Genomic DNA, 23,047 nt, shown 5'->3' with positions numbered 1-23,047 from the left:
CTATTTCCATTTCATCGAACTTAGTCATGAATGGCAAGGGGGAGGGGGAAGCTCATCCAGAGGAGGAGAGGCAGTAAGAGCTGACCTTTATTGAGTTCTTGTTGTGTGCCGGGTATCATGCTTTACGTGCAGCATCTCATCCATTTGAGATGAATCCTCACAGCCTCCTTAGGTGGGTGCCATTGCCCTTGTTATACAGGTGGCTCACAATGTGATTGGCCCAAGGTCCTGCAGCCGGAAAAGAGCAGCATCAGTAATAAACTAGGGGGGTGTGGTTCCAGCACCAGCCCTCTTGCCTTCTACTAGAGTGCCTCCTGTCGACTCCTCCCCCAGCTGCAACCACCTGTGTGGGCCAGCTGTGTTGAAGCAGTTCCTCACCCCCTGCCCAGCACAGCCCCGGTGACAGGTTTCCCCACCGGGTCTAGCAAATGCCATAGGATGGACCCCTGAAATGGAAGGGCCCTTAGAAGCCACCTAGTCATCAACCAGCCCTCTCATGTGATGAAAGAGGAAACCAAAACCCAGGGAGCGTAAGTGACGCGCCCAAGGTCACCCCGCAAGGCAGTGCCAGAGCCCGGCTGGAGCCCAGGACTCCCATTCCTGGGCTTCTGGAGCACCACCACATCTCTCGCAGCTGCACCGTGTGGCTGCAGGGAAGCCAGCTGTCACGAGATGCAGAAGGCACAGAGTGTAGTGTCTTCCAGAACACAACCAAGCCTTGCGGGGACAGGGTGTAGTGAATGCATGGCACATCTCTCTGTCTCATGTGGCTTTGGAGTGCATCCTATGTTTTTAACTATTCACAGTGGGTAGTATCTGAGATTGACAATCCCTGAAAAGGGTGTGCATTTCTTGGTAATGCGATGATTCTTGATCATGAGTTCCTACTCTGTGTCATGTGCTATATCCATCGCCTCCCTCATCCTCGTACAGATTTCACAGATGTAACCAAGGCTCAGAGAGATGAGACAACTAGCCTCAAACCTATGTCGTTCTGATGCAAGAGACCTTGTTCTCATCCACTGTGTTGAAAGAGCCAGGCAGAGGACGGAAGAGGGAGGGGATGAGCACTTCAGTTTGTCTCATTTGCTGACTTGAAAAGGCTGTTTTTATCCTGATTCAGAAACTCATTGTTCCTGGTTGGAAGGATTCCCAGTGGATCCCTAATAAAGCGGCTTTGGATAATGGCTGACCTGAGTCCCTGGACCAGCCCTTGGACAGGCCCCTCTGGCCGGCTGGACCCAGGGGTGAGCGGGGCCAAGGAGAGGGCTAGAGATGGTGGGACAGATGACGGCAGGTCTGAGGCTGAATCGGCCTGAGGCCCTCAAGATAGCCACGAATATGCCAGCAAGGGGAGAGACTGGAGAAAGATTCAAACCTGATGGGGCATCTGTAGACTGCTAACTGTCTCTGACTTTAGGAGCTGATGAAGGAGACATCAGTGTAGTTGCCGGCCAAGCATCAGTTGCTCTTGGTCTGGCAACAACACTACAAGGGACCGCTGGAAGGACTCACATGGATATGGACCACTCCCATTCCTGAAGCTCAGAGGGGGCTTACCCACTGCTCAGGTGACAGTGTCCTGGCCAGTCAGCATATTCCAAACTTTGACTATAGTGACTGGTACAAGGAGGAGCCTGGAACCCAAACTGGTTAAATGAGGCTTGGTCCCTGGGATTTGGAAAATGAGAAACCTCCTACTGGGGGTATGGGGCTGGGAGGATGGAGGCACATCCCTTGGAGAGAACCTCTAGATGTTTCCATTTCAGCCTGAGAGAGTCCTGACTAACACAGTGAAGTGAGGACATCAGCATATATTTAGAACTTATTGTTTGCTGGGCATTGTACATTATTTTGCTCCTTTCTCATAATGTCCTATCTGGTAGTCATTATTATCCCCATTTCGAAGACTGAGCACATATATAAGTACTTGATAAATATTAGCTGCTTAGTGACAGGCACACAACAAACACTTTATAAAAATCAGCCTAGTGTTTCCCAAATTTCCCTGATAAGAATCCCTGGGGCTTGTCAGACTGCCAGGTCTCACCCCTGGGAGTTCTGGTTCAGTGGCTCTGAGGCGGTGCCCAGGAATCTGTGTTTTAACAAGTGCCCAGAGGATTCTCATCATTGAGGACATCTGGGAAATGCATTCAACTCAATCCCCACCACAGCCTACTGAGGAAGGTATTACAGCCATTTTTATTTAAAGTTGAGGAAAGTGAGGCTCAAGAGAGGTTTATAACCTGCCCAAGCTGACACAGGTGGTGAGTGACAGAGCTGGGGTTTGAACCTGGGTCTACGTGACGTTCACACTCCTTGGGGAAAAGGGATGATAATGACTGCCTGTGTATCTCACAGATTGTGAGATGACGCAAAAGGTGGAAAGAACATGGCAAAGTGGAAAGTGAAAACCACTACGGAGAGAGAGAAATGGCTGTTTATGAAAAAGAAGCCCAAGCAACTCAAATATTTCCTCTAACCAGGGAAAAACAGAAGTCCTAAAAGCCACTTGGTAATTAAGATAATCTACGTGGAAGTTTTTTTCCCTCCCTTTAAAATTTACATGTCATAAGATTCACTCTTTGTATCAACCACCACAGTCATGCTAGATCTTAGTTTGTAGAATATCTTAGTTGTAAAAAGAAATGGATTTGCACTCTGGGGGGTATCCTAAGTCTCGCTGATGGCCTTTTGAAGGTGTTACAAGTTTTGGCCAAGGCTCAGAAGACCTAGACTCTCATCTTTGCTCTGAGACTAACAGCTGGGTAATTGCAGACAGGTCACCTTTACATCCTGTGAGAAGAGTGATGCAGACTGCATGACTCTGACAGCCTCAGTCGATAGTTTGTTACATTCTTTCCCTCCCCGCCCTGAGGCTCTAGTTAGGGCTTTGTTGAACCTGCAGTTTAGGAAAGGCATTCCCTGGTACAAACTTCGAGGTGACAGAAGGGTTAATGTGGGAGAAACAGCCTTCCTGCCGAGGCAGGAGCTCTCTGATGACTTTCTAAGGTCCCAACGAGTAGACAGCCCAGTCTATACCCACCCACAATTGCCTGGGCCATCCAGCTGGGCCAATAAGGAAGCAGAGAGAAAACTAATCCGAACTGAGTGCTCACTGGGTGCCCAGAGCGCGACGCGGGTGCTCTCATTTCATCCTTGTTGTAGAATCTCCCTTGAGGTATTTATTATTCTCCCCACTTTCCAGATGAATACGCTGAGGTTCAGAGACATGACATCATCTGCTAAACATCATACAGCCCAGGAAGGCATGAGCTGGTATCAGAACCCATAGCTTCCTGGCCCGAAATACGGAAGTGTTTCCTCAATTCTCAGGTCCTGTGAAGCCTACAATGAAGTGCAGGGAGATTCATCTCCTCCAGATCTTGGTGGACTAATTTCATACCTTTTCTCAAGAATCTAGCTGTCAGGCCTAGCACACTCCTCCCACTCATCTCTGCAGTTCTCCAGACTTCTACATCTGACAAAATCAGCCTCGCCATGGTCCCTGGGAACAGATGTCTTACGACAAAAATGATCTGAACCTCAGGAACAAGGAGGATGGATCGCTACCTCTGGAGAGAGGGACCCTAGATGTTTTGAAGGATCAACAGCAGCTCCTTCTAATGCTTGAAAAATGGAAGAGACAGCAAGGCTGGTGGTACCCTCCTGGGCTAGAGCTGGGAGGCCAGTGTGACTGGGGACGACCCACCTCCCTGGAGTGTGTACCTCCCAGAAGTGTAAGGAGATACAGAGATGATAGAACTGGTCCAGTGGAGAGGGAGGCATCAATGATGTAGAAGAGACAGAATCTGGGAGAAAATCAGAGGCCTGGGATCCTGTAACAGAAGCTTAGCCTTTGGTAGAGGAGAGGACACTTCTTCCTTTGCGACAGGAAAGAAGGGAGAGAAAGGTTATGGGTGCAGGTGGGTGGGTAGCTTTGGTGTAGGGACGAAGGTAGAGTTCTATCGGCTTTTGAAGGACATACGAGCCAAGGTCACCAGTGGGGTATGGAGTCAGAGAGGGGCAGGAAGGGAGTAGTTGTTTGAAGACAGACAAGAAGGTATGAGACGTTGTTCTGGAGGCTAGGTAAACCACCACCCCTGGGAAGCCTGGTGGGGGGGTGGTGAACGCCTATTTACCTGCAACAGATGACCCCGACTTTAAAGGAGGACCTGTCAGCATGGCTCAGCTGCTAGAGTGCAGGCATCAAGGTGGCAGACAGTTGTGTTTAACTAGCCGGACGATTGTAATGCACACAGCGTGAGGCAAAGAAGACGGGGTGTTTAGAAAGTTGTAAGAGTGGACCGTGTGTCCTAAATTGGCTAAAGAGGGAAGTGAGTCATGACTGAGAGTGAGTGAGAAAGCAGGAGACGGTCGGTAGATTGGAGAATGGCTGGAGCTGAAGGATTGTTGGGATGGGAGCACCAAGGTAGGTGAGTGGCAAGAAGAAGAGGCAGTGGTCAGAGAGTGGAGGTGTCCAAGGTGGTGCACTTATTGGTGAGAAGGTCAAAGAAATGACCATGTAGGTAGGATGGAGAAGCATGTCTTCATTGGAGGTGTGGAAGTGAGGAGTCTGCAGAACTAAGAGCCCAAGGTATTAGATGGCTCTTTTTTATTTTTTTAACTGTTAGCTTTTTTTGTTTGTTTTTTGTTTTTTCTGCCACACCACGAGGCATGCGGGATCTTAATTCCCTGACCAGGGATCAAACCTGTGCCCCCTGCAGTGGAAGCGCAGACTTCTAACCACTGGACCACCAGGGAGGTTATTGAAGTTGCCAAGAATGACAACAGGAACAATAATAGGAAAAAAGATAATAAACCAACTGCTAGAGCCCTCACTAATGAGGAGGCAGATGACAGCAACAAAGAGGTAGACGTGACTCTAAAAGAGGCAGGAGGAGAAATGGAAGCAGTGATGGGGAACGAGAATAATTCTCCAGTTCCATGAGGAGGGGGCCAGCCTCCCCTGTGGCCTCCTCATGAGAAGACTGCAGGGGAAGTGGCGTCATTAGGTTTCAGTTAGGATAAGAGACGAGGTCCATCAGCTGCTTACTGATGGACCATACATGCTTCCAGAAAGATTGAGGAGGTGAAGAGTGTGGGAAACAGCCCTTGCTCTCCCTAACACAACTTCCACGTACTTTCAGGTTGGTGGGGGGGCAGGGCTAAGGCAGGAGAGAAGGCTGGGTCTTTTCCATTCTGGTGCTTGTGGGAGTCCACAGAGGAGCTGGCTGTCTTGTGTTGTGTGTTGTCTCAGATTCTTTGGAGCTCGCTGGCTTCTCCTCTCAGGGGCTGCCAACTCCCTGTGACCCCACACCCCTGACATCTCTGTTCTAGCCGGATAGAGGTGCTGATCTCTGCCTGTTGACTTAGCCCCACCCACCCTGGCAAGATGCTGGCTGATTGAGCATCCAGATATGCATCCATTGGCCAAATGTCTAAGCCAGATGTCCCCTCTTACTTGCACACCTTTGGCCAGTGTTCCAACTTTATCAGTGGGATTCAGATGGTAGGGAGGAAAGCAGGAAACACCACCATGGCCTGCCCCTCTGGGTCCCAGCCCCTCCCAGAGTATACAACAGGCATATCGGAGAATTGCAGCAAAGGCTCCTTTGTCACTCAGATATAATGGCAGCTCTGGGGCCTCAGTCATTCAGTAGATTCTGCTGCTCTCTGCACACCCCACGTTCCCCTCCCCAGGCAAAAATAAGCTGCCTGAGGTGCTTAGTCATGGGCAGTAGGGAACCTCACTTATTGGTCAGGTTCTGGCCTGGACACCAACCCCTGCTTCATTCGTCTGGCTGTGGGGGCTCCAGCTGTAATTTATAAGCCCTAAGGACTGTGTAGAAAGAGCTGCCTGGGCACAGAGAGTCCCATACAGGATTCACTGAAAGAGGAACACACCAAGACACACCGTAATCAAAATGAGAAAAATTAAAGACAAAGAGAGAATACTAAAAACAGCAAGGGAAAAGCAACAAATAACATACAAGGGAACTCCCATAAGGCTATCAGCTGATTTTTCAGCAGAAACTCTGCAGGCCAAAAGAGAATGCCATGATATATTTAAAATAACGAAAGAACAAAGCCTACAACCAAGAATACTCTACCCAGCAAGGCTCTCAGTCAGATTTGATGGAGAAATCATAAGCTTTACAGACAAGCAGAAACTAAAAGAATTCAGCACCACCAAGCCAGGTTTCCAACAAATGTTGAAGGAACTTCTCTAGGCAGAAAAGAAAAGGCCACATTAGAAACAAGAAGATTACAAAATAGAAAAGCTTACCAGTAAAGACAAACATACAGTAAAGGTAGGAAATCATTCAAAACAAAGCTAGCAGGGAGATTAAAAGACAAAAGTAGTAAAATCATTTGTATCCACAATAAGCAGTTAAGGGATACACAAAACAGTGAGTTGTAAAATATGATATCAAAAACAGTAATCAGGGCTTCCCTGGTGGTGCAGTGGTTGAGAGTCCACCTGCCGATGCAGGGGACACGGGTTCGTGCCCCGGTCCGGGAAGATCCCACATGCCGCGGAGCGGCTGGGCAGGTGAGCCATGGCCGCTGAGTCTGCGCATCCGGAGCCTGTGCTCCACAACGGGAGAGGCCACAACAGTAAGAGGCCCGCGTACCGCAAAAAAAACGACAACAACAACAACAAAAACAGTAATCATGAGGGGGAAGGTAGTACAAAAGCAGGGTATTTAAAATGTATTTGAAATTAAAAGGTCAGCAACTTAAAACAATCATGTATATATAGAGACTACTACACAGAAACCTCATGGTAACTGCAAACCAAAAACCTATAATAGATAGACACACAGAAAAGAAAAAGGAAGCCACACTAAAGAAGCTCATCAAATCATACGAGAGGAGAACAAAAGAAAAAGGAAAAAAAAAAAAAGGCCTACAAAAACAAATCAAAAACAATTAACAAAATGGCAATAAGAACATATATATTGATAATTACCTTAAATTTAGTCCATAAATGGACTAAATGCTCCAACCAAAAGACACAGACTGGTTAAATGGATACAAAACAAAGACTCATATATATGCTGCCTACAAGAGACTCACTTCAGATCTAGAGATACATATGGGCTGAAAGTGAGGGGATGGAAAAAGGTATTTTACAAAAATGGAAATCAAAAGAAAGCCAGAGTAGCAATACTTGTATCAGACAAAATGGACTTTAAAATAAAGACTGTTACAAGAGACAAAGGACACTACATAATGATCCCAGGATCAATCCAAAAAGAAGATATAACAATTGTAAATATATATGCTCCCAACATAGGAGCACCTCAATATATAAGGCAAATATTAACAGACATAAGAGGAGAAACGCACTAATAGTAGGGGTCTTTAAAACCCCACTTACATCAAGGGACAGCTCAATGGACAGATCATCCACACAGAAAATCAATAAGGAAACATAGGCCTTAAATGACACATTAGACCAAATGGACTTAATTGATTTTTATAGAGCATTCTATCTGAAAGCAGCAGAATACACATTCTTTTCAAGTGCACATGAAACATTCTCCAAGATAGAGAACATGCTGGGTCACAAAACAAGGCTTGGTAAATTTAAGAAAACTGAAATCATATCAAGCATCTTTTCCAACCACAACAATATGAGGCTAGAAATCAACTGCAAGAAAAAACTGCAGAAAGCACAAATACGTGGAGGCTAAACAATATGCTACTAAACAACCAATGCATCACTGAAGAAATCAGAAAGGAAATCAAGAAAATATCTAAAGACAAATGAAAATGAAAACATGATGATCTAAAACCTATGGGACACAGCAAAAGCAGTTCTAAGAGAAAAGTTTACCTCAGGAAAAAAAGAAAAATCTCAAATAAACAACCTAACCCTATACCCTAAGCAACTAGAGAAAGAACAAACAAAGCCCAAAGTTAGTAGAAGGAAAGAAATCATAAAGATCAGACCAGAAATAAATGAAATAGACACTAAAAAAAAAAATAGAAAAGATAAATGAAATAAGGTAGTTCTTTGAAAGGATAAACAAAATTGATAAACCTAGCCAAACTCACCAAGAAAAAAAAGGGAGAGGGCCCAAATCAAAATAAATCAGAAATGAAAAAGGAGAAGTTACAACCAACACCACAGAAATACAAAGATCATACGAGACTACTATGAACAACTATATGCCAATAAAATGGACAACCTAGAAGAAATGGACAAATTTTTAGAAAGGAACAATCTTCTAAGACTGAACCAGGAAGAAATAGAAAATATGAACAGACCAATTACCATACTGAAATTGAATCAGAAATTTTAAAATTCCAAACAAACAAAGGTCCAGGACCAGATGGCTTTACGGGTAAATTCTAATGAATATTTAGAGAAGAGTTAGTGCCTTAATAGAGTTAATATCCTTCTGAAACTATTCCAAAAATTGCAGAGGAAAGAACATTTCTGAACTCATTCAATCAGGCCACCATTACCCTGATACCAAAACCAGACAACAGTATCACACACAAAAAAGAAAATTACAGGCCAGTATCACTGATGAACATAGATGCAGAAGTCCTCAACCAAATACTAGCAAACCAAATCCAACAATATATTTAAAGGATCATACACCATGATCAAGTGGGATTTATCCCAGGGATGCAAGGAGTTTTCACTATCCACAAATCGATCAATGTGATACTCCACATTAACAAACTGAAGAATAAAAAACATATGATCCTCTCAATAAATGTAGAAAAAGCTTTTGATAAAATTCAACATCCATTTATGATAAAAATTCTTCAAAAAGTGGGCAGAGAGGGACTTCCCTGGTGGCACAGTGGTTAAGAATCTGCCTGCCAGTGCAGGGGACACAGGTTTGATCCTTGGTCCAGTAAGATCCCACATGCCACGGAGCAACAAACCCCATGCGACACAACTACTGAAGCCCATGCGCCCTAGAGCCTGCGAGTCACAACTACTGTGCCTGCATGCTGCAACTACTGAAGCCCATGCGCCTAGAACCTGTGCTCCGCAACAAGAGAAGCCACTGCAATCAGAAGTCCATGCACTACAACGAAGAGTAGCTCCTGCTCGCTGCAACTAGAGAAAGTCCACACGCAGCAACAAAGACTAAATGCAGCCAAAAAAAACAGTGGGCTTAGAGAGAACATACCTCAACATAATAAAGGCCACATATGACAAACCCACAGCTAACATCATACTTAGCGGTGAAAAGCTGAAAGCATTCCCTCTAAGATCAGGAACAAGAGAAGGATGCTCACTCTCACCACTTTTATTCAACATAGTTTTCTAAGTCCTAGACACAGCAATCAGAAAAGACAAAGAAATAGAAGGAATCCAAATTGGTAAAGAAGAAGTAAAACTGCTACTGTTGGCAGATGACATGATTCTATACATAGAAAATCCTAGAGATGCTGCCAGAAAACTACTAGAGCTCATCAATGAATTCCGTAAAATTACGATACAAAATAAATATACAGAAATCTATTGCATTTCTATACACCAACAATGAAATATCAAAAAGAGAAATTAAGGAAACAATCCCATTTACCATCACATCAAAAAGAATAAAATACCTAGGAATAAACCTACCTAAGGAGGCAAAAGACCTGTACTCTGAAAACTATAAGATGCTGATGAAAGAAACTGAAGATGACACAAACAGATGGAAAGATATACCATGTTCTTGGATTGGAAGAAACAGTCTTCTTAAAATGACCATATGCAAGGCAATCTACAGATTTAATGCAATCCCTATCAAATCACCAATGGCATTTTTCACAGAACTAGAACAAAAAAATGTTTTAATTTGCATGGAAACTAAAAGACCCCAAATAGCCAAAAGAATCATGAGAAAGAAGAATGGAGTTGGAGGAATCACATTCCCTGACTTAAGTCTATACTACAAAGCTATAGTAATCAAAACACAAAAACAGACACATAGATCAAGGGAACAGGGTAGAAAGCCCAGAAATAAACTCATGCACTGGACTTCCGTGGTGGTGCAGTGGTTAAGAATCTGCCAGCCAATGCAGGGGACACGAGCCCCGGTCTGGGAAGATCCCATGTGCCACAGAGCAACTAAGCCTGTGTGCCACAACTACTGAGCCTGTGCTCTAGAGCCTGTGAGCCACAACTACTGAGTCCACATGCTGCAACCAAGCCAGACACAAAAGAGTACATACTGTATGACTCCACTTACATAAAATTTAATAATAAGCAAAACTAATCTATAGTTAAAGAAGTCAGATACTGATTTGCCTCTGGGAGCATGAGACTGGGGATTGATTGGAAAGGGCATGAGGGAACTATCAGGGTGATGGAATCATTCTACATCTTGATTAGAGTGTGGGTTACACATGCATACACATTTGTCAAAATGCATCAAACACAAGATTGGTGCATTTCACTGGGTGTAAATTTTAACTAAAAAAATTAGAACTGTAAATAAATATTGAATTTTAGCTAAGGATATGACTGCTGAAGTATTTAGGAGTGAAAGGCACTGATTTCTGAAACTTATTTTTAAACACCTAAAAAGATAAGATGGATTGATGGACATGTGATCAAGTAAATAAGCAAAATGTAAATTATAGAATCTAAATGGCAAATATGTGAGTGGTTAATGTACAGTTTTTTCATGTTGTCTGTATGTATGAAAAATTTCAGGATGAAATAATGAAGTAGAAGATAACATGCGACACAGCCTCTCAAGCTCCTAACATCCCCTCCCGCTCTTACAGTAGGTTCCAATAATATTTAATTGCGTCTTGCGGCGTTCAGACTTAAAACTCATCTGTAAGCTACCAGGTCCCTTGATTCAGCCAAGTCCCTCTGCGCTCCTTCCTCTCTGAGATAAAGCACCAGGCAGAAGGGGACGGGGGATTGGACTGGAAGGACCCCTGAAAGCGGTGGCCTCACCTAGAAAAGAGGTTGGGACCTGAACTATCACAGACGCCCCGGGACCCTTACAGCAGAATCGAGGGAGACAGTTAGGAAGTGGTACCTGCTGCCTCAAGTGTTGTGGTCCCTAGGCTAAACCTGGTCACCTCTTTTGAGCAAAGAGCCCTGGGATATGAAGAAAAGGAGACAACAGTCATACACCCAGCCGTGTGGATGAAAGGCTCTTGGTGCTGTAGCCAGGACTCACTGCTGTGCCTCCGAGGTGGGACAGCTAACTTCAGGACACTGGTCTACAAGAGACCTCCCAGCTCGACATAATATCAAACGGCGAAAATCTCCCAGAGATCTCCATGTCAACAACAGCACCCAGCTTCACTCAACGACCAGCAAGCTACAGTGCTGGACATCCTGTGCCAAACAACTAGCAAGACAGGAACACAACTCCACCCATTAGCAGAGAGGCTGCCTAAAATCATTAGTCCACAGACACATCAAAACACACCACCAGACGTAGACCTGCCCACCAGAAAGACAACATCCAGCCTCATCCACCAGAACACAGGCACTAGTCCCCTCCACCAGGAAGCCTACACAACCCACTGAACCAACCTTAGCCACTAGGGACAGACACCAAAAACAACGGGAACTACCAACCAGCAGCCTGCAAAAAGGAGACCCCAGACACAGTAATATTGGCAAAATAAGAAGACAGAAAAACACACCATAGGTAAAGGAGCAAGATAAAAACCCACCAGACCTAACAAATGAAGAGGAAATAGGCAGTCTACCTGAAAAAGAATTCAGAATAATGATAGTAAAGATGATCCAAAATCGTGGAAATAGACAAAATGCAAAAAACATTAAACAAGGACCTAGAAGAACTAAAGATGAAACAAACAATGATGAACAACACAATAAATGAAATGAAAAATATTCTAGATGGGAACAATAGCAGAATAACTGAGGCAGAAGAACGGATAAGTGACCCGGAAGATAAAATAGTGGAAATAACTACTGCAGAGCAGAATAAAGAAAACAGAATGAAAAGAACTGAGGACAGTCTCAGAGACATCTGGGACAACATTAAACACACCAACATTCGAATTATAGGGGTTCCAGAAGAAGAAGAGAAAAAGAAAGGGACTGAGAAAATATTTGAAGAGATTATAGTTGAAAACTTCCCTAATATGGGAAAGGAAATAGTTAATCAAGTCCAGGAAGCACAGAGACTTCCATACAGGATAAATCCAAGGAGAAATATGTCAAGACACATATTAATCAAACTGTCAAAAATTAAATACAAAGAAAACATATTAAAAGCAGCAAGGGAAAAACAACAAATAACACACAAGGGAATCCCCATAAGGTTAACAGCTGATCTTTCAGCAGAAATGCTGCAAGACAGAAGGGAATGGCAGGACATATTTAAAGTGATGAAGGAGAAAAACCTGCAACCAAGATTACTCTACCCAGCAAGGATCTCATTCAGATTTGATGGAGAAATTAAAACCTTTACAAACAAGCAAAAGCTGAGAGAGTTCAGCACCACCAAACCACCTCTACAACAACTGCTAAAGGAACTTCTCTATGCAAGAAACACAAGAGAAGGAAAAGACCTACAATAACACACCCAAAACAATTAAGAAAATGGTAAAAGGAACATACATATCGATAATTACCTTAAATGTAAATGGACTAAATGCTCCCACCAAAAGACACAGATTGGCTGAATGGATACAAAAACAAGACCCATATATTTGCTGTCTACAAGAGACCCACTTCAGACCTAGAGACACATACAGACTGAAAGTAAGGGGATGGAAAAAGATATTTCATGCAAATGGAAACCAAAAGAAAGCTAGAGTAGCAATTCTCATATCAGACAAAATAGACTTTAAAATAAAGACTATTAGAAGAGACCAAGAAGGACATTACATAATGATCAAGGGATCGATCCAAGAAGAAGATATAACAATTGTAAATATTTATGCACCCAACATAGGAGCAGCTCAATACATAAGGCAAATACTAACAGCCATAAAAGGGGAAATCGACAGTAACGCAATCATAGTAGGAGACTTTAACACCCCACTTTCACCAATGGACAGATCATCCAAAATGAAAATAAATAAGGAAACACAAGCTTTAAATGATACATTAAACAAGATGGACTTAATTGATATTTATAGGACATTTCATCCAAAAACAACAGAATACACATTTTTCTCAAGTGCTCATGGAACATTCTCCAGGATAGATCATATCTTGGGTCACAAATCAAGTCTTGGTAAATTTAAGAAAATTGAAATCATATCAAGTATCCTTTCCGGCCATAATGCTATGAGACTAGATATCAATTACAGGAAAAGATCTGTAAAAAATACAAACTCATGGAGGACAAAAAATACACTACTTAATAACGAAGTGGTCACTGAAGAAATCAAAGAGGAAATAAAAAAAACACCTAGAAACAAATGACAATGGAGACACGATGACCCAAAATCTATGGGATGCAGCAAAAGCAGTTCTAAGAGGGAAGTTTATAGCAAGACAATCCTACCTTAAGAAATAGGAAACATCTTGAATAAACAAACTAACCTTGCATCTAAAGCAATTAGAAAAAGAAGAACCAAAAAACCCCAAAGTTAGCAGAAGGAAAGAAATCATAAAAATCAGATCAGAAAGAAATGAAAAAGAAATGAAGGAAAAGATAGCAAAGATCAATAAAACTAAAAGCTGGTTCTTTGAGAAGATAAACAAAATTGATAAACCATTAGCCAGACTCATCAAGAAAAAAAGGGAGAAGACTCAAATCAATAGAATTAGAAATGAAAAAGGAGAAGTAACAACTGACACTGTAGAAATACAAAAGATCATGAGAGATTACTTAAAAGCAACTCTATGCCAATAAAATGGACAACGTGGAAGAAATGGACAAATTCTTAGAAATGCACAACCTGCCAACACTGAATCAGGAAGAAATAGAAAATATGAACAGACCAATCACAAGCACTGAAATTGAAACTGTGATTCAAAATCTTCCAACAAACAAAAGCCCAGGACCAGATGGCTTCACAGGCGAATTCTATCAAACATTTAGAGAAGAGCTAACACCTATCCTTCTCAAATTCTTCCAAAATATACCAGAGGGAAGAACACTCCCAAACTCATTCTACGAGGCCACCATCACCCTGATACCAAAACCAGACAAGGATGTCACAAAGAAAGAAAACTACAGGCCAATATCACTGATGAACTTAGATGCAAAAATCCTCAACAAAATACTAGAAAACAGAATCCGACAGCACATGAAACGGATCATACACCAGGATCAAGTGGGGTTTATTCCAGGAATGCAAGGAGTCTTCAATATATGCAAATCAATCAACGTGATACACCATATTAACAAACTGAAGGAGAAAAACCGTATGATCATCTCAAGAGATGCAGAGAAAGCTTTCGACAAAATTCAACACCCATTTATGATAAAAACCCTGCAGAAAGTAGGCATAGAGGGAACTTTCCTCAACATAATAAAGGCCATATATGACAAACCCACAGCCAACATCGTCCTCAATGGTGAAAAACTGAAAGCATTTCCACTAAGATCAGGAAGAAGACAAGGTTGCCCACTCTCACCACTCTTATTCAACATAGTTTTGGAAGTTTTAGCCACAGCAATCAGAGAAGAAAAGGAAATAAAAGGAATCCAAATCGGAAAAGAAGAAGTAAAGCTGTCACTGTTTGCAGATGACATGATACTATACGTAGAGAATCCTAAAGATGCTACCGGAACCTACTAGAGCTAATCAATGAATTTGGAAAAGTTGCAGGATACAAAATTAATGCACAGAAATCTCTGGTATTCCTATACACTAATGATGAAAAATCTGAAAGTGAAATCAAGACAACATTCCCATTTACCATTGCAACAAAAAGAATAAAATATCTAGGAATAAACCTACCTAAGGAGACAAAAGACCTGTATGCAGAAAATTATAAGACACTGATGAAAGAAATTAAAGATGATACAAACAGATGCAGAGATATACCATGTTCTTGGATTGGAAGAATCAACATTGTGAAAATGACTCTACTACCCAAAGCAATCTACCGATTCAATGCAATCCCTATGAAACTACCACTGGCATTTTTCACAGAACTAGAACAAAAAATTTCACAATTTGTATGGAAACACAAAAGACCCCGAATAGCCAAAGCAATCTTGAGAACGAAAAACGGAGCTGGAGGAATCAGGCTGCCGGACTTCAGACTATACTACAAAGCTACACTAATCAAGACTGTATGGTACTGGCACAAAAACAGATAGCTCAATGGAACAGGATAGAAAGCCGAGAGATAAACCCACGCACATATGGTCACCTTATCTTTGATAAAGGAGGCAGGAATGTACAGTGGAGAAAGGACAGCCTCTTCAATAAGTGGTGCTGGGAAAACTGGTCTGGTACATGTAAAAGTATGAAATTAGATCACTCCCTAACACCATACACAAAAATAAGTTCAAAATGGATTGAAGACCTAAATGTAAGGCCAGAATCTATCAAACTCTTAGAGGAAAACATAGGCAGAACATTCTATGACATAAATCACAGCAAGATCTTTTTTGACCCACCTCCTAGAGAAATGGAAATAAAAACAAAAACAAACAAATGGGATCTAATGAAACTTCAAGGCTTTTGCACAGCAAAGGAAATCATAAACAAGACCAAAAGACAACCCTCAGAATAGTAGAAATTATTTGCAAATGAAGCAACTGACAAAGGATTAATCTCCAAATTTATAAGCAGCTCTTGCAGCTTAATAACAAAAAAACAAACAACCCAATCCAAAAATGGGCAGAAGACCTAAATATACATTTCTCCAAAGAAGATAAACAGACTGCCAACAAACACATGAAAGAATGCTCAACATCATTAATCATTGGAGAAATGCAAATCAAAACTACAATGAGATACCATCTCATACCAGTCAGAATGGCCATCATCAAAAAATCTAGAAAGGATAAATGCTGGAGAGGGTGTGGAGAAAAGGGAATCCTCTTGCGCTGTTGGTGGGAATGTAAATTGATACAGCCACTGTGGAGAACAGTATGAAGGTTCCTTAAAAATCTACAAAGAGAACTAGCAAATGATCCAGCAATCCCACTACTGGGCATATACCCTGAGAAAACCATAATTCAAAAAGAGTCATGTACCAAAATGTTCATTGCAGCTCTATTTACCATAGCCCGGAGATGGAAACAACCTACGTGCCCATCATCGGATGAATGGATAAAGAAGACGTGGCACATATATACAATGGAATATTACTCAGCCATAAAAAGAAACGAAATTGAGCTATTTGTAATGAGGTGGATAGACCTAGAGTCTGTCATACAGAGTGAAGTAAGTCAGGAAGACAGATACAAATACTGTATGCTAACACATATATATGGAATTTAAGGGGAAAAAATGTCATGAAGAATCTAGGGGTAAGACAGGAATAAAGACACAGTCCTACTAGAGAATGGACTTGAGGATATGGGGAGGGGGAAGAGTAAGCTGTGACAAAGCGAGAGAGAGAGGCATGGACATATATACACTACCAAACGTAAGGTAGATAGCTAGTGGGAAGCAGCCGCATAGCACAGGGAGATCAGCTCGGTGCTTTGTGACCGCCTGGAGGGGTGGGATAGGGAGGGTGGGAGGGAAGGAGACGCAAGAGGGAAGAGATATGGGAACATATGTATATATATAATTGATTCATTTTGTTGTAAAGCAGAATCTAGCACACCATTGTAAATCAATTATACTCCAATAAAGATGTTAAAAAAAAAAGAAGGTAACATGCAAAAACAAAGATATTGTAGAATTTAGATTATGGAGGACTGTTTAAAATCACCTAAAACATTAAATTGTGTTTTATATTCAATTTAAATACTTTAACATCATTCTTGCATTACCAAAGTAAAAAAAAAGATTATTTTAGAAATTTTGGAATATGCAGAAAAGTAGAAACAAAATTTTTTAAATCTGTAAACCCATGACCCATAGAGAATCACTTAGTAACATATTAGTTTATTTTTTTACTTAATATATCTTGAACATTTTCTTGTCATTAAATGTTCTTAAAAGCATGATTTTTAGATCTTATATTCCATTGTATGTATATACTATATATAAATTATAAAAATCATTCCCTATTGTTAAGCACTGGCTTGTTTCCAAGTTTTTCTGCTGCTGCAAACAAAGTTGGGTGAACATTTCTCTGTGTACATTTTTGACCACATTTTGATTTTTCTTAGGATGGATTCCTTGAAGTTGGGTTACTAGGTCAAAAGTTAGACACATTTTTTACATTTAACACTAGCAAATTTACATACTCCAAGGAGTGTACAAGAGTCTTTTTTTTCATGCAACATAGTCACCTTTGGATATATATTTTTTTTTAATTCAGTTTTTTTTGTCAATTTCATAGATGGAAGATCATATCTTATTATAGTTTTAATTTGTATTCCTTTCTACCAAACATTTCTTTTTCCAAATTCTAATAGTGATTTGTATATCTTTTGTGAATTATCTATCCACATCTATTTCCCTATCATTCTGGGGGATTTTTACTATTTTAATTATTGATTAACTAAAACTTAAAAAAAATTTATATTAAAGCTTTTTGTAAAATGAGTTTATTATCCCATGACTTATGTGCTTGCTACAAATATTTTCCCCAATTTATTGCTTCCTTTTTTTAACTGAAATTTTTAGTTTGAGTTACTTGTAGATTCACATGTAGTTGTCAGAAATAATGCAGAGAAATTCTGCACACTCTTCACCCAGTTCCCCCAATGGTAAGATCTTGCAAAATTATAATAGTAAAATATCATAACCAGGATATTAACATTAATACGGTCAATAAGCAGAACACTTTTATCACCACAAAGATCCTTCATGTTGCCTTTTTTATAGTCATGCTTTCCTCCTGACCCCAGACCCTCCTTAACCCCTGACAAGCATGATTGTGTTCTCCATTTCTATAATTTCATCTTTTAGGAATTCTGTATAAGTGGAATCATACAATATGTAAATGTTTGGGATTGTCTAATTTCACTCAGCATAATTCTCTGTAGACTCATCCCAGTTGTTGTATCAATAGCTCCCTCCTTTTCATTGCTGAGTAGTATTTCATGATACAGATGTACCAGAGCTTAACCATTCCACCCATTCTAGGACATGTGGGTAGTTTCTAGTTTTTGGCTATTATGATAAAACTGTATAAGAATTCCTGTATAGGTTTCTATGTAAACGTAAGTCTTCATTTCTCTGGGATAAATACCCAGGAGTGCAATAACTAGATTGTAGGGAAATTGCATGTTTAGTTTTCAAAGAAACTCTCTCTTTTCTAGAGAGGCCATTCCATTTTACATTCCCACCAGTAATATGTAAATGATCCAGTTTCTCCTCATCCTTGCCAGCATTGGTGTTGTCACAATTTTTTTTTTTTAATTTTAGAAATTCTGCTGGTTGTGTAGTGGTAGCTTATGGTGGATTTAATTTGCATTTCCCTAATGGTTAATGATGTTAAACATCTTTCCAGGGACTTCCCTGGTGGTCCAGCAGTAAAGACTCTGCACTCCCAATGCAGGGGGCCCAGGTTCGATCCCTGGTTGGGGAACTAAGATCCCACATACCACAACTAAGCCCGCCTGTCACAACTACTGAGTCTGCACACCACAACGAAGAGCTCACGTGCCGCAATGGAGACCCAGCACAGCCACAATTAAAAAAAATTTGTTTTCCATGTGCCTATCTGCCATCACTACATCCTTTTTTTGGTGAAATGTCACTTCATGTATTTTGTCTATTTTCTTGTTAGGTTCTGTCTTCTTATTTCCTTTTTCTTTTCCTTTCTTTCTTCTTCCTTTTTTTTTAAACTGTTGAATTTTGAGAGTTCTTTATGCATACTAGTTACTAGTCTTTTGTCACATATGTGGTTTGCAAATACTTTCTGCCCCTCTTAACATCCTCTTTTCATCCTCTTAACATGGTCTTTTGCAGAGCGCAAGTTTTTAATTTTAATGAAGTCCAGTTAATCCTTTTATGGATGATGCCTTTGGTGTCAAGACTAAGAACTCTGTGTTTAGCAGTATATGTGGAAGATTTTCTCCTATGTTTTTACCTAAAAGTTTTATAGTTTTACATTTTACTTTTAAGTCCATGATCCATTTTGAGTTAATTTTTATATAAGGTGTGAGGCTAAGGTTGAGGGTTTGTTTGTTTTTAAATGCCCAATTACTCCAGCACCATATTTTGAGAAGTCTGTCTTTCTTCCATTGAATTGCTTTTGCACCTTTGTAAAAAAATCAATTAGGCATATATGTGGAGATCTATTTCTATCTATCTATCTATCTATTTCTGGATACTCTATTCTATTGATCTAGTGTTTATCCTTCTGCCAATAGCACACAGTCTTGATTACTGTAGCTACTTAATAAATCTTGAAATTAAGTAGATGAATTACTTCCATTTTTTCTTATTTAAAATTGTTTTAGTTATTCTAGCTTCTTTGCCTTTCCATATAAATCTTATAAAAACCTTGCCCATGTCTACAAAAAAATCTTTGTGTGATCTTGATAGAAACTGCATTAAACTTATATATCACTTTAGAGATGAGTGGCATCCTTACTGTGCTGAACCTTCCAATCCATTCATGCAATGTCTCTCCATTTATTTAGATCTTCTTTGATTTCTTTCATTAGTGTTTTGAGTTTTCAGCACACAAGCCCTCTCATGTTTTGTTAGATTTATGCTTAAGTATTTCATTTTTTGAACAATTTAAAATGGTATTTTATTTTAATTTCAGTGTTCACATGGTCATTACTAGAATATAGAAATATAATTGATTTTGTTATGTGGATCTTGTATCCTGAAAACTTGCTGAACTCACTTATTAGTTTTAGAAGGGTTTTTTGGGTAGATTCTTTGGAATTTTAGGCAGACAATCATATCACTTGCAAATAGTGCCATTTTTGTTTCTTTCCTAAAATCTTTTTTTTTTTTTTTTGCGGTACGTGGGCCTCTCACCGCTTCGGCCCCTCCCGTCACAGAGCACAGGCTCCAGACGCGCAGGCCCAGTGGCCATGGCCCATGGGGCCAGCCGCTCCGCGGCATGCAGGATCCTCCCGGACCAGGGCACGAACCCGTGTCCCCTGCATTGGCAGGCGGACTCTCAACCACTGCACCACCAGGGAAGCCCCCTAAAATCTTTATTCCTTTAATTTCCTTTTCCTGCCTTAATGCTCTGACTAGAACTTCCTGCAGTATGTTGATGAAAGTGGAAATACTTGCCTTGTTCCTGAAATTTGGGAGAAAGAATTTGGTCTTTCTCCAGTAAGTAAAATGTTAGCTGTAGATTTTTTTCTATCAAATTGAGGAAGTTCCCTTCTGTTCCTTTTTTTCTAAGAGTCTTTATCAAGAATGCATGTTGAATTCTGTCAAATGCTTTTTCTGAAATGACTGATATGACTGAGTGATTTTTCTCCTTTAGGCTGTTAAAGTGGATTACAGTAATTGATTTTCAAATGTTGAATCAACCTTGCATCCTGGGAATAATCTCCACTTTGTTATAGTGTGTAGTTCTTTTTGTATAGTGCTGAATTCTATTTTCTAATATTTTGTTAAGGATTTTGCATGTATATTCATGATGAATATTGGTTTGTAGTTTTCTTTTTTGTACTATTTTTATTTGATTTTGGTATCAGGGGAATACTAGTTTCATAAAGTGAATTGGTAAGTATTCTCTCTTATTTTCTGGAAGAGATTGTGTAGTATTGGTGTTAATTCTTTATTTTGTAGACTTTTCCAGTGAAACCACCTGGGCCTGAAGCTTTCTTTTGGGGGGAGTTTTTATCAGTTTCCTTAATAGTTATAGGGCTAGTTACTCAAGTTATCTGTTTTATCTTAAGTAAGCTGTGACAGTTTGTGTTTTTTTAGGAATTGGTCTTTTTTCATCTAAGTTGTCAAGTGTATGTGTGTAGAGCTGTTCTTAGTATTTCCTTATTTTTCTTTTGATCTCTGCAGGGTCTATAGTGATAACCTCAATTTCATTCCTGATATTGGTAATCCATGCCTTCTCTCATTTTTGCTTTGTCTTCCTAGTTTTGTCAATTTTATCAATCTTTTCAAAGAACCAGCTCTTTGTTTCATTGATTTTTTTCTATAGATTTTTCTGTTTTCAATTTCATTGATTTCTCTTCTTGTCCATATTATTTCCTTTCGTCTTCTTGCATTGAGTTTATTTTACTCTCTTTCTAGGTTCTTGGGGTTCTTCAGAGTTTAGATTGTTGATCTGGGATTTTTTTCTCTCTTTTCTAATGTATGCATTTAGTGCTAAAATTTCCCTCTCAGCACTGCTCTAACTGCATTCCACAAATTTCTATATATTTTATATTTGAATTCAGTTCAATGTATTTTTTAAAATTTGTATCTAGGTAAAGTCAATTTACAATATTATGTTAGTTTCAGGTATACAGCAAAGTGATTCAGTGATATATAGTTTTTCAGATTATTTTCCATTATAGGTTATTACAAGATATTGAATATAGTTCCCTGTGCTATACAGTAAATCCTTGTTGCTTATCTGTTTTATATATAGTAGTTTGTATCTGTTAATCCCATAATCCTAATTTATCCCTACCACCCCTTCTTTCCCCTTTGGTAACCATAAGTTAGGTTTCTACACCTGTGTTGTACAATGTGTTTTTTATTTCTCTTGTGACATCTTCTTTGATCCATGAATTTTTTGTTAGTACTGTGCTGTTTAGCTTCTAATTGTTTAAAAATCTCACTGTTATCTTTTTGTTATTGATATCTAGTTTGATTCCATTGTGTTCAAAGAAGAAACTCTTCATGGTTTTAATTCTTAAATTTGTTGAGGCTTGTTTTATGGCCCAGGATATGGTCTATCCTCGCATATCTTGGTATATTCTGTTAGGGCTTCGAAGGAATGTGTAATTTTGCTGTTTTTGGGTGGAACGTCCTAAAAATGTCAATGAAATCCTGTCAGTTGTTGTTTTCCTCTTTATCCTCGCTGATTTTCTGTCTAGCTCTATCTCTTGTTGAGAAAGGAGTATTGAAGTCTTCAACTCCAAGTGTGGATTTGTCTATTTCTCCTCTCAGCTCTATCAGGGTTTTTTTTTTAGCTCTATCAGTTTTTACTTCATATATTCTGCAGCTTTGTTGTTGGTATATATACATTTAGGATTGTTACACTTTCTTGGTAGATAGGTCCCATTATCACTGTGTAATGTCCCTCTTTGTCCCTGGTAAAATTGTTTGCTCTGAAGTCTACTTTATCTGATATTAATATAGCCACTCCTGCTTTCTTTTGATAGCTATCTGCATAGGAGTTATATTTTCTAAAGAGCTTCTTTAAAATGGAAAATAGATGATGAGAATTCTAGTTAAATACTTTTTAAAAATAGAGTAAACTTTTAGTTTTCCATAGTGAAAAGAACCTGAAATTGCAAAGACCAAGCAGCATTGCTGAATTTACTCCCCATGCGCTCTCTTGGAGGCGAACAAATTAATAAAAAAAAAAAAGAAATGAATCCTAGTAACTTTGATATGCCTGATTCAAAGCTGACTTATACCAATCCTTGTAGAATTTATGCCAAAGAACAGAACTACAGTCAGAGGTCTTCTCCTAATTTGTATTTTATTGTGATGATTCTCCCAACCTCTAGAATTTTGCTGGAGTCCCCCAGGTCTCACATTCACAAAAGATCTTAAATATAAAATTTTAATATTTTTTCCAAATGAAACCATACATATAACCACAGAGGCATGCAAATAAAACTGAAAGAGGCTTATCCAGGAAGTTTAAACTTGTGGTCCATTACTGGACCACATTGCTGATTCTGTGTTGTGGATTAATATTTTTATGAATTCTGTAATTATCTTCTATTAGCACAATTATAGTAAATTTTATTATTTGATTTTAAAATGGCCAATTTTTAAAATGTAGATATTTAAAATATGCTTTAATACTTGTGGCCCCAATCAGACACTTCTTCATTTTATGAAGAAATGGCCCCATTCAGACATTTCTTCATTTAACTTACCAGGAATCCTAAAA

Source organism: Phocoena phocoena, chromosome 2 (genome assembly GCF_963924675.1).
Source record: "Phocoena phocoena chromosome 2, mPhoPho1.1, whole genome shotgun sequence".
NCBI classification, from domain to species: domain Eukaryota; kingdom Metazoa; phylum Chordata; class Mammalia; order Artiodactyla; family Phocoenidae; genus Phocoena; species Phocoena phocoena.
The sequence above is the reverse complement of the archived record's forward strand: the minus strand, read 5'-3'. Positions refer to the sequence as shown.